The sequence below is a fragment of the Odocoileus virginianus genome, chromosome 23 (genome assembly GCF_023699985.2).
Source record: "Odocoileus virginianus isolate 20LAN1187 ecotype Illinois chromosome 23, Ovbor_1.2, whole genome shotgun sequence".
In the NCBI taxonomy this organism is placed as follows: Eukaryota; Metazoa; Chordata; class Mammalia; order Artiodactyla; family Cervidae; genus Odocoileus; species Odocoileus virginianus.
In genome coordinates, this window is record NC_069696.1 from 15,251,534 (window position 1) to 15,264,249 (window position 12,716).

The 12,716-nt window shown below is 47.8% G+C and overlaps 1 pseudogene; it reads right to left on the minus strand.

The window, feature by feature from the left end:
* Positions 1 to 3,285: 3,285 nt before the first annotated feature.
* LOC139030727 (U4 spliceosomal RNA) lies at positions 3,286 to 3,366 on the minus strand (annotated as a pseudogene).
* Positions 3,367 to 12,716: the final 9,350 nt, after the last annotated feature.

Below are 12,716 nucleotides of genomic sequence, written 5' to 3' on the forward strand. Positions count from 1 at the left end.
TTATCACAGTTGTTATATCCATGTTCGCAGTTCATTGATTTTAACTTCTGTGTAACTTTCTGTTTGAGGAATGAACCACACTCAGAGTGGTCTCTGCTTTGTGACAATGGATCCTGCAGGAACATCCACCAGTCAGTCACCCCGCCCTCATGAGGACATGCCACCCACATATTCCCAGGAGGCTCACTCCGCTGGGGGCCGCCTGCTTCCCTGGACTCAGCCGGCGCAGAGACACGCGCTCTGCTGATTCCGAGCTAAGCGGCTCATCTTACAGTTTCACTTTCCTCGATGAACAAACGTTCTCTGTGCTAGATCTGCAGACTCCCTCTCTCATAATGGTCGACCCGTACCCTTTCCTCAGGTACCTGTTGGGATGGCCGGCTTTTGCTTAATAATTATAGGCGTCCTCTGTGTGTGTAGAGAAGTTGGATTGTTACGGTGTGTGCTGCAAACATCCTTCCACCTGCAGCCTATGTTTCATCTGCACGTTTTCTGGCGCAGGGGGGCTTCCCCGGTGGCTCAGTGGTTAAGAATCCGCCTGCAGCGCAGGAGATGCAAGAGATGAGGGGTTGATCCCTGAGTCTGGAAGATCCCCTGGAGGAGGAAATGGCCACCCACTCCAGGATTCTTGCCGAGAAAAATCCCATGGGCCGAGGAGCCTGACGAGCTACAGTCCAGAGAGTTGCAAGAGTCAGATGTGACTGAGCAACAGACAGGAATGCACGCACGCGGTGTGGGAGTTTCATTTATAAGGTGGTCGTTTTCATCTCTCAGACTTTCTGTAGGAAAACTTCCCCACAATCTCAGTCATGAAGATGGTCTCTGGTTTCTTCCAGTTTATAAGGCTTCACTTCTCAGTTTGATGCCTTTCATCCCCGTGTCTGCCCTGTTCATGGTGCCTTTTGCCCTTCAAAAGGTATAAATTCCAAATTCACAAAATATTTCCTTTTGGTTAATGCTTACTGTACCTTGTTGAAAAAATGTTTGCCTCCCCACCATCTTAAAAAGAGTCTCTTAGATATTTTCTCTAAAATGATAATTACATTCGCTTGCCCACTTAGATCTTTATTCTAATCTACCTAAATTGTACATCTGTGCGCTGTGTCATTAGGAGGCTTGAAACGGCTATGATGATAACATTGTTCTCTTCTCAATGCGTGTGCTGAGAGAGGCCACATGTTCGCAGCATCCTTTCCACACTTACAGGCACACATCACACACAGACCACACGTAACACACCCCACACACCACACAACCCCTCCTTCACACACACAGGCACGCACGCACGCAAGGAAAATCCACTTTTCTCAGGAAAGCTGACTCAGTCACACTTGCCCACTCCGAGCCCCGGGTACCAGCTCCCTGCCGCGACAGGGGAGCCTCTCTTCTGCCCCATCACCCACCTCTCACCACTCAGCAGGAAAAATCATCTAACAGTCCTACCATCTGCTGTGTCTTTCTATCACAGTTCTTTCCCCTCGCTTTTCTAACTTAAATATAACATCTCTTTCCCAAATTTCATGAAAACCCCTACTCGGATGTTCACCACTGTCTACTTACAGATTCATTTGGGGGAGAAATGCAGAGCTTTTGATGTTGATTCATCAATCTATGGGCTATTTATTTTGGTTCATCTTCTGACAGTTTTTGCAAACTTCTTTGCTCCTTTCGTTGGGTATAAATCTCTGTCACGAATTAGAGATTTTCCTCTTGTGATAAATGATGCCTGTCCAAAGTTACATGTTCTATTTTTGTGGTTTGTTTATAGAGACATCATTGGTTTATGTCTATTAATCTATATTTTGCACAGTTGAGAATTTGTTTATTATTTATTCAACAAATACTCACTGAGTACTACCACGTATCAGGCATTCTCAAAGGTACTGGAGAGACATTTGTGAACAAAAAGGAGTCGATGCGTGGTGCTCACTTCCTAGTGGAAGGACTCTGGAAAAGACTAATAAATGCATCAACCTGCTACATTAGTTTTGATCAATTTTCCATGGATGCTTTTGGCCCCTCTAAACAGGTCACTAAGCTGTCTTCAATGACTTTACAAACCTCTGTACATTGTTTATTCTATTTGTCTTACTGTGTTGGCTACTATTTTTAGTAGAGTTTAGTCCAAAAATGGTTTTTGTCGATATCCTTTTTTTGTATTTAATTAAAACATATTTCTAACACATCATCAAATAGACTCAAGAGATTAGATCTGATAGAGTGCCTGAAGAAATATGGACGGAGGTTCATAACATTGTACAGGAGGCAGTGATCAAAAGCATCCCCAAGAAAGAAATTCAAAAAGGCAAAATGGATCGCTGAGGAAACCTTACAAATAGCTGAGGAAAGACGAGAAGTGAAAGGCACAGGAGAAAAGGAGAGATATACCCATTTGCATGCACAGTTCCAAAGAATAGCAAGGAGAGATAAGAAAGCCTTCCTCAGTGATCAGTGCAAAGAAATAGAGGAAAGCAATAGAATGGGAAGGACTAGAGATCTCTTCAAGAAAATTGGAGATACCAAGGGAACATTTCATGCAAAGATGAGCTCAATAAAGGACAGAAATAGTATGGATTTCACAGAGGCAGAAGATATTAAGAAGAGGTGGCAAGAATACGCAGAGTAACTATACAAAAGAGATCTTAATGACCCAGATAACCATGATGGTGTGATCACTTATCTTTAGAGCCAGACATCCTGGAATGTGAAGTCAAGTGGGCCTTAGGAAGCAACACTACGAACAAAGCTAGTGGGGGTGATGGAATTCCAGCTGAGCTATTTCAAATCCTGAAAGATAACACTGTGAAAGTGCTGCACTCAATATGCCAGCAAATTTGGAAACTCGGCAGTGACCACAGGACTGGAAAAGACCAGTATTCATTCTAATCCCAAAGAAAGGAAATGCCAAAGAATGCTCAAACTACCACACAATTGCACTCATCTCACACGCTAGTAAAGTAATGCTCAAAATTCTCCAAGCCAGGCTTCAACAGTACGTGAACCATGAACTTCCAGATGTTCAAGCTGGATTTAGAAAAGGCAGAGGAACCAGAGATCAAATTGCCAATATCCATTGGATCATAGAAAAAGCAAGAGAGTTCCAGAAAAAACATCTACTTCTGCTTTATTGACTATGCCAAAGCTTTTGACTGTGTGGATCACAACAAACTGTGGAAGATTCTTAAAGAGATGGGAATACCAGACCACCTGACCTGCCTCATAAGAAATCTGTATGCAGGTCAGGAAGCAACAGTTAGAACTGGACATGGAACAACGGACTGGTTCCAAATTGGAAAAGTTTTCAATTAGCAATAATCGCGCCTCGGATAAACCTCATTGGCTACGATACTGCCACTGCGCAAAGCTTGGTTCCAAATAGGAAAAGGAGTATGTCAAGGCTGCTTATTTAACTTATGTGCAGAGTACATCATGCAAAATGCCAGGCTGGATGAAGCACAAGCTGGAATCGAGACTGCAGGGAGAAACATCAATAACCTCAGATATGCAGATGACACCACCCTTATGGCAGAGAGCAAAGAGGAACTAAAGAGCCTTCTGATTCTAAAGGTGAAAGGGGAGACTGAAAAAGCTAACTTAAAGCTCAACATTCAAAAAATGAAGATCAAGGCATCCGGTCACATCACTTCATGGAAAAAAGATGGGGAAACAATGGAAACAGTGAGAGACTTTATTTTCTTGGGCTCCAAAATCACTGCAGATGGTGACTGCAGCCATGAAATTAAATGTTGCTTTCTCCTTGGAAGAAAAGCTGTGACCAACCTAGACAGGGTACTAAAAAGCAGAGCCATTGCTTTGCCAACAAAGGTCCATATAGACAAAGCCGTGGTTTTTCCAGTGGTCGTGCATAGATGTGAGAGTGACCGTAAAGAAGGCTGAGAACCGAAGAACTGATGCTTTTGAAGCGTGGTGCTGGAGAAGACTCGAGAGTCCCTTGGACTGCAAGGAGATCCTACCAGTCAATCCTAAAGGAAATCAACCCTGAATATTCGTTGGAAGAACTGATGCTAAAGCTGAAACTCCAATACTCTGGCCACCTGATGGGAAGAGTTGACTCATTAGAAAAGACCCTGATGCTGGGAAAGATTGAAGGCAGGAGAAGAAGGGGTCGACAGAGGATGAGATGTTTGGATGGTGTCACCGACTCAACAGACACGAGTTTGAGCCAGCTCTGGGAGATGGTGAAGGACTGGGAGCCTGGTCTGCTGCAGCCCATGGGGCTGCAAAGGGTCAGACAGGACTGAGCGCCTGAATATCAGCAGCACGTTAGTGAACACTGAGCGCCCACCCACTCTTCAGCCAAGGAGATGTTTTCTAAGCAAGTTGACCAAAGGTCCTCTTTCCTTTCCTGTTATCATGATAGGAGCGTAAATTTACTCCAGTAGTTCCCTGCGTGGACAAGGGCAATCACGTGAGTACTCATTTCATCCCTTAAAGAAGAAGCAATGCAGGGACTGAGGGCATCAGAAGCTTTGAGCCGTGAAGCAGGCAGCCCAGCCCGAGCCCAGGGTAAATGCATGTAAATATTCACTCCTGTTATTAATAAGGTGAGGAGGGAAAATTAAACCATCTCTGCATTCCTTGAATTAAGCTTTCTTGAATATTGTATATTTGGTTTGTTGACATTTTACTAATGAATTTTTAATTCATGTTCATAAGTAAACTAAATTGTTTCTTTGCCATATATCAGTTCAGTCACTTGGTCATGTCCAATTCTTTGTGATCCCATGGACTGCAGCACGCCAGGCTTCCCTGTCCATCACCAACTCCCAGAGCTTGCTCAAACTTATGTCCATCAAATCGGTGATGCCATCCAACCATCTTTTCCTCTGTTGTCCCCTTCTCCTCCTGCCTTCAATCTTTCCCAGCATCAGGGTCTTTTCAAATGAGTCAGTCCTTCACATCAGGTGGCCAAAGTATTGGAGTTTCAGCTTCAGCATCAGTCCTTCCAATGAATATTCAGGACTGATTTTCTTTAGGATGGACTGGTTGGATCTTCTTGCTGTAAAAGGGATGCTCAAGAGTCTTCTCCAACACCGCAGTTCAAAAGCATCAGTTCTTTAGCGCTCAGCCTTTTTTGGTCCAACTCTCACATCCATACATGACCACTGGAAAAACCATATCCTTGACTAGACGGACCTTTGTTGACAAAGTAATGTCTCTGCTTTTTAGTATGCTGTCTAGGTTGGTCACAGGTTTTCTTCTATCCTTGGAAGCCTCTTTTTATTTCATGACTGCAGCCACTCTCCACAGTGATTTTGGAGCCCAAGAAAATAAAGTCTCTCACTGTTTCCATTGTTTCCCCATCTTTTTTCCATGAAGCGATGTGACTGGATGCCTTGATCTTCATTTTCTGAATGTTGAGCTTTAAGCCAGCTTTTTCACTCTCCACTTTCACCTTCATCAAGAGGCTCTTTAGTTCCTCTTTGTTTTCTGCCATAAGGGTGGTGTTATCTGCATATCTGAGGTTATTGATGTTTCTCCCAGCAATCTTGATTCCAGCTTGTGCTTCATCCAGCGCAGTGTTTCTCATGATGTACTCTGCATATAAGTTAAATATAATTGACATCTAGTTTTGACTGGATACTGTAGCCTCATAAAGAGAGTTCATAGTATTTCCTTTTTTTCCTATTTTCTTGAAAATTTATATAAGACAGGAATTGATATGACAGGAATTTTCTGATCCTTGACAAGAAACTTGAGAGCTTTTTTTTTTATTGAGAGGCAGAAATGTTGGTTAATTTTAAATCACTTTTTACCTCTGTTTAATGATGATAAATCTATGCACTTAATATCTGTTTGAAATGGTTTTAGAACATTGCATTTTGTATTATCCACTCATTATATTTTTTAAATTGTTGAGTTAAAGTTGTTCATGTTATTACCTTATTTTTAAGCTTCTATTTTATTTCATGTTTGGACTAATTTTCCCTTTTAATAATGTTTGTTTGCCCCTCCCCCTCCTCTCATCAGTCTTGCCAGAGAAGCATCTATTCTGTTGTCTTAATAAAGCAGCTTTCAGAATTCATGACCCTGTCTATGCCTCCGTTTCCTGTTTTATTAGTTTAAGCACATAACTGTATATGTTATTTTACTGGTTTCTCTGAGTTTACTTTGCAATTCTCAAACATTTTAGTTAAATCCTTATTTGCTTTACTTAATATATATGCTATATGTATAAAAGATTTTTCCTCTACGTGAAGTCTTTATGCAGACTCAGCCCACGGGCCAGCCGCGGCTCACAGCTGGTTGTACAGACCAGGTCTCACGGGTGTAGACACACCTGTCCACTCGGGTATGGTCCATGGCTGCCTCATCTGCACAATAGCAGAGACCATCCCAGAACATCAAGAATAGGTCCCGTCTGACCCCGTGCAGAAAGCTCACTGCCTTGTCTTCACACCACAGTCTTGATGTAGAGCATTTATGCTGTCATCTTATTTAAAATTCCTCTAGAAAAAGGTTTTGATAGTTCCATGTTTATGGGACTCTTCTTCAACTGTGTCTAATTTTGATGTGTGATGTTTGGAGAAAGTATTCTGTAAACACTGATTCATTAGTAATTGTTGAAATTTTTCTAATATCCCATGAATGCTAATCTATTCTTGATAGTTTAGGTGTGCAGTTTCTAGATAGTTGTTATATCAAGCTTATTAATTATGTTGTCAAAAGCCTCCGCTATGAATTCTTGGCCTCTGGAGCCTCTCAGCTATCGGACGTTGTGTGAAGTTACTCACTGTGTTCATGTTTTTGTCCGTTTCGCCTCAAGATTTCTCAAAAGCCATTCCTTCTCTTATGAGGTGGCCCTTTTCATGCTCCGTAACGTGTTTGGCTCATGTGTCCTTGTCTGCGTGATTGGCTAAGCCAGCCTTGCTTCACTTGGTCTCTGGTACGTTCTGTATCTTGCCTTCTGTCTGAGTCATGCTCTGTTTGATATGTCTTTTGTCAACCACACTTGTTTTGTGTCTATGGCTATCTATCCATCCATCTACCATCTGCCTGTCTATTATCTATCATCTGTCTCTCATTCTGTCTGTCTGTTGTTAATCTTCAGTCTCTAAACCATGTCTGGCTCTTTGCGACCCCATGAACCACAGCACACCAGGCCTCCCTGTCCATCAATAACTCCCAGAGTTTACTCAAACCCATGTCCATCGAGTCGGTGATGCCATCCAACCATCTCGTCCTCTGTCGTCCCCTTCTCCTCCTGCCTTCTGTCTTCCCCAGCATCAGGGTCTTTTCTACTGAGTCAGCTCTTCGCATCAGGTGGCCCAAGTACCGGAGTTTCAGCTTCATCATCAGTCTTTCCAATGCATATTCTGGGTTGATTTTCTTTAGAACTGACTGGCTGGATCTCGCTGCAGTCCAAGGGGCTCTCAAGAGTCCTCTCCAGCACCACGGTTTGAGCACATCAGTTCTTTGGCGCTCAGCCTTCTTCATGGCTCTGCTCTCACATCTGTACATGACCTTTGGAAAAACCATAGCTTTGACTATCTGGACCTTTGTCAGCCAAGTGATGTCTCTGCTTTCTAACATGCTATATGGATTTGTCATAGTTATCATTCCAAGGAGCAAGTGTCTTTTAATTTTGTGGCTCCAGTCACCATCTGCAGTGATCTTGGAGCCCAAGAAAATAAAATCTTTCACTGCTTTTAGTACCTATCTATTATCTGCCTATCTATTGTCCGTCTATCTATCTATCAGCTATCTATCATTCTATCTGTCCATCTATATACTGAGGGAGATTTTCTTTAGCAAGTGTATTTACTTACATAAATTTTGAATTATTCCGTTAGATCACCTGTTTGAGGGTTTTGCATTAACTACCTTCTCATTCCTCACCCTCTTCTTCTCTCTCATTCCATGGATTTGATCTTTTTTACTGGCTTAAATATAATGCATCATTTCTTTTCTCCAAAGAATTATATTTAAATTGAGTCACATCTGCACTGAAACTAACATTGTATAAATATACTGAGGATCTTTAACATCCTCTAAACAAGAAATATGGTGTTGGAGAAGACTCTTGAGAGTCCCTTGGACTGCAAGGAGAAACAACCAGTCCATCCTAAAGGAAATCTGTCCTGAATGTTCATTGGAAGGACTGATGCTGAAGCTGAAACACCAATACTTTGGCCACCTGATGCGAAGAACTGACTCATTTAAAAAGACCCTGATGCTGGGAAAGATTGCGGGCAGGAGGAGAAGGGGACGACAGAGGATGAGATGGTTGGATAGTATCACCGACTCAATGGACATGAGTTTGAGTAAACTCCGGGAGTTGGTGATGGACAGGGAGGCCTGATGTGCTGCAGTCCATGGGGTCACAAAGAGTCGGACACGACTGAGACTGAACTGAACTGAACTGAACTGAACTGAAAACAAGAAAAACTGTACAAGATATCAACTTCTACAATCTCTTCCCCATTTCACAGGATCTGCTTGTGGAGGGCTCATGGAGACCTAATAAATAATCCCCTCTACCCTAAGCAAGAGCTGAACCAACTACAAAGTGAGATGAAATTAGGCATATCAAGAGAAAACTTGGGGGCCTCCCTGGAGAGATTACAATGGATTTGGTGAAGGTTCAAGGACTGAAGTGAGGGGCGGGTGGGTGTGCTCAGGCAGGGTGGTGAGCAGGAGGCCCCGTCCTCTCTCCTGGGAGCCTGGGTTACAAGGATGCTGCGTGCCACAGGGCGGGGCGAGGCACACCTTCCGACGGGCCCTGCAGCTCTTCAGACAGAAGCATCCAAACAGGCGCCGCCTCACATCCTGCTGGACCTGGGCCCTCAGGCTTCGGGAGCCTGTCCCCAGGACACCCCCCTGCCCCCGCCCCGGAGCAGCGGTGGCATCTGCAGCATTCAGGTCTGCTCGGTCTCATCACCTGAGCAGCGGGCGCGGGCGCTCGGGGCTGCTGCCAGCGTGAGCTCTCCCGACCGAGAGACAGAGCATATGCAGGAGGTCCAGGAAGCAGATTTTCGTTGATTGGATTTCATGGATGAGAAGTCGACATCATCAATCAGGGTGACGACGTGTAAACTGAAGCTCTCCTTAAGCAAAGGTAGGAAGACAGTTACCTCGTCGCTGAGCTCCGCTCAGACAGACGGGCCAGGCTGGGCGGTTTTGCATCGGGCACGTGGTGTGGCTGTGGAGTGTCCCCTTCCTCTCCCCAGCCCCTCACCTGATGCAGCTCCAACTACAGATCTGGGTAGAATATCAGGGTGGGGGTGATGCTGGGTGGTTCCGGCCTTCCCGGCCGCACACTGCGGGTTGGAGCTCGTTCTACTCCACATGCTCAGCCAGGACCTCGGGGACCCCACGCGGCCACCCTGTGCTGAGGAGGTGACCCCACGGGGCGTGCTCACTGAGTCTGTGAGCCCCTCCCCAGGACACAGAACTCTAGCACACTTTTCTTTTATGATCCTTCACAAGTGTTTTTAAAAACTGACAGTTTGCCTCACCCCTCTTCTCCCTGTCTTCTCCTGGGAGCAAAGGTGCAGCCGTCAGAACCACGTGGGGGCAGGTGAAAGGCTGGAAGGTGACGCCGGGGGCCGCCGGGGGCACTGAGCTCCTGGAACCTGCTCTGGGAGCCGGCTGAGAGTCCCCGGGAATGCCTGTCCTGCCAACCATTGCTTGCCCAGCACTAGCATCCAACTTGCTTGTTTGGGGCTTGGAATGAGCATACTGTTCCAGCAGCTGAAACTCAAGAGGTAAACCTAGGAAATGTCAATTGCCCCTTGTCTGAATCAGAGGACACCGCCCATGGAGCCAGGCAGGGACAGGGCGGGTGGGAGGCCAGGCTGGCCAGCGCCTGGATCCAGCTTTTCCTGCAGCCGCCTTGGGCCAGTGACTGTTACGTCCTCTGACCGCAAACAGTGAGTTGGCACTTGCTGCCTTCAGTGCACAGAATGGGCATTTCTCTAGACGGCGCGGAAGCCCTTTGTGCAGTTTCAAACGAGCCGCCTGTAAATAAGAGCGTGCATGCTGTCCCGCGGTCATGTCCGACTCTTTGCGACCCCGTGGACTGCAGCCCTGAGGCTACTCTGCCCACGGGATTGTCCAGGCAGGAACACGGGAGTGGGCTGCCGTTTCCTCCTCCGGGGGTCTTCCCAAACCAGGGGTCAAACCCGCGTCTCCTGCATTGCAGATGCCCCTTAAGACCCGTGGCTCTGCAACCCAGCTTCCTTGACTCCATGGCTGTGGGCCTTTCCTGTGGGTGGGGGCCTGGGGTGTGCATTATAAGTAAAGGGGGATCGTCCTCTATCGCTGCCTGCTATGGGCGTGGCTGGGGCTGGCTCTCTGAGTGGACTTCCAGGGTCTCACATAACAACCAAGGAGGGAAAGTGGGAGACTGTGGACTCCTCTCGGAATCTCACCCTCTGCCGGCCACCACGTCCTGCCTGATTCAGGCCACCCAGCAGGGGTCTGGAGGGTCGGCCGTGACCTAGGTGGGGGTGGGGGCCACATCACTTCTGATGCCCCTTCTCCATGGAGAGAGCCCCTGGGCTCATGCGGCCCAGCCTTCTGCCCTGTTTCCGCTTTAGTGACTGCTGTGTCGACAAAAATCAAACAATAATCAAGCTAAGGAGAAAAAGAGGGAATTTTATCTGAGCCAAACTGAGGATTATAACCTGAGAAACAGATTCTCAGAAGCTCTGAGAACTGAGCTATTGATCAGGAGTTAGAGATGTAGTTTTATACATTTTTGAGACAAAGAGTTTATGCACCATATTGACAGGTTAGCTGTATATCCATAGTTCTATCAGCAGAGTTTTTTCTCTTTCTTTTCAATTAGGCATGTACAAACAAGCCTTTGGTCGATGTGACCTCTTGTATCCTTGATGAGATGAAAAAGAAACATGTCAATCATAGAATGATAAGGTTATAATGCTGGCGTCCAAAGAGAGGGGCCACCTTCTCCTCCCAGGTTGGCACTGTGCTGTTCTGAGCGGTCTGGTCCGTGCAGAGCCTAGATGCCAGCGGGCAGGGCCAGCCACCAAGGGGCGTGTCGTTTGTCTTCCGCTTTTGTCCTTCTGTCTTAGTTTGATTGTCCTGCCACCGAATATTTATGGTTTTCCTCATCAGGTTGGCTTGCGCTCTGCTTGGCTCCTCAGGAAAGAGCGAATTTGGGGGTGGGAGCCACACGCGCAGGTCTGCAGCGCCCTCCACGGTCTCGGTCGGGGCGGAAGGTAGGGAGCTGACCTGCAGACGGACTAAGGACTGTTCTCAAAGCAAGTCCTCCCAAAGTCAGCTCTGTTGTAGAAGCGATGACAATCTAACGCCCAAGCAGCGGATCCCTTTTCTATCTTCTGAGGGGTCGTGAATTCAGTGGGCGAGGAGAGACTGCCCTGTCCAGACCTGCCGCCCAGCTCAGAGCTGGAGCCTGAGGGTCCTGGGGAATGCCCCGGGGGGGTGGAGCCTCTGCAGACACATGCATTTGCTAATTCGGAAGTTCATCCCCTGAGATATAAATTCCCATCGACAGCTCAGTGAACCCGCCTCCCTGCCTGCAACAGCCGGGCCGCCTGTCCAGCTGGCGAGAGAGCGGGGTCCGGGGGTTTAGTCTGCAATGGGCAGGCGCGGGGCTCCGGTCTCCTCCCAGGGGAAACGCCCCTCATGGCGGTGCATTCCGATGACTCCGCTTGTTCAGTGAAGCCGTGAGCTTCAGTTCCCTTGAGGGAAGGCTGTGGACCCTGATCGGGCAGGTCTGTGAGAGCCCCAGGGAGGACACGTGGAGTCGTGACCAGGGTCAGGCGGTGACCCTGCCCAGCCCGGAGCTGCCGGGTTTGGGGGAGACTTTCCGCAACAACGGAGGAGCAGGTGCAGCATCTCCTTGGCGGGAGGCGGCCGGGCACCTTGGGTTGGGGGGCTTCCCCTGCACCCGGGAAGCCACCAGGGGACGCGCCTTTCCTGTCATTGTTCTGAGTCTCACCGAGCAGTAAACAGCTTCTGAACCCCTCCCTGCTACTTCGACGGGGAATTTCTCATCGCGGAAGAGCACTGCCTGAGCACGCAGAACGCTCGGGCCTGACTCTCCCTGAGGGTTAAGTCGGAGCCCTGGGCCCGAATCCCTACTTGGGATTTTGGAGAAGCTGGCCCTGGGCGCGCTGTCCTCTCCCGGCCGAGTCTCATCTACTCCGCCCTCTGGGCCTCCTTCCGCCGGGCAGTCTGGGGCTCAAGGATCAGACCTTCTTAAAAGATTCGTTCTCTTTGGGAAGAAGACTGGCAGAGGAATGAGCATCAAAGCCCAGATTACTCAGCAAAGATGTGGTCGAGGGTAGGGTGGCGGCCCAAGCACGTGGCCCTGGGCGGTCCCCCTTAGAGCCGTGAGGACAGGGGTCTGGCCCAGGACCCTGCAGGCATCAGATGCTCAGACACGGTCCCTGGGTGAGTGAGGCTGGCATGAGTGCGTGCTCGTCTTGGAAGTCGGGCCAGAAGACCACCCAGAGTCCCCGCCACACACCCGTGAGGCCGTGGCTAAGGACGACTGCTCACGTTCGTCTGGGCAAGTTTCAAAGGGAATTCCAGCCGTCTGACCGTCTTATGTCACATCAGACATGAGGAAGGGGAGGAATGAGGCTCCTGAGCCCCCTCAGAGAAAACAGCACCTACCCCCGGGGCCTGTGTGGTCACTCCATGGGCTGGCGTCTGTCAGATTCAACACAGGCCTTCACACAGGAACCACCAAGGACTCGGAA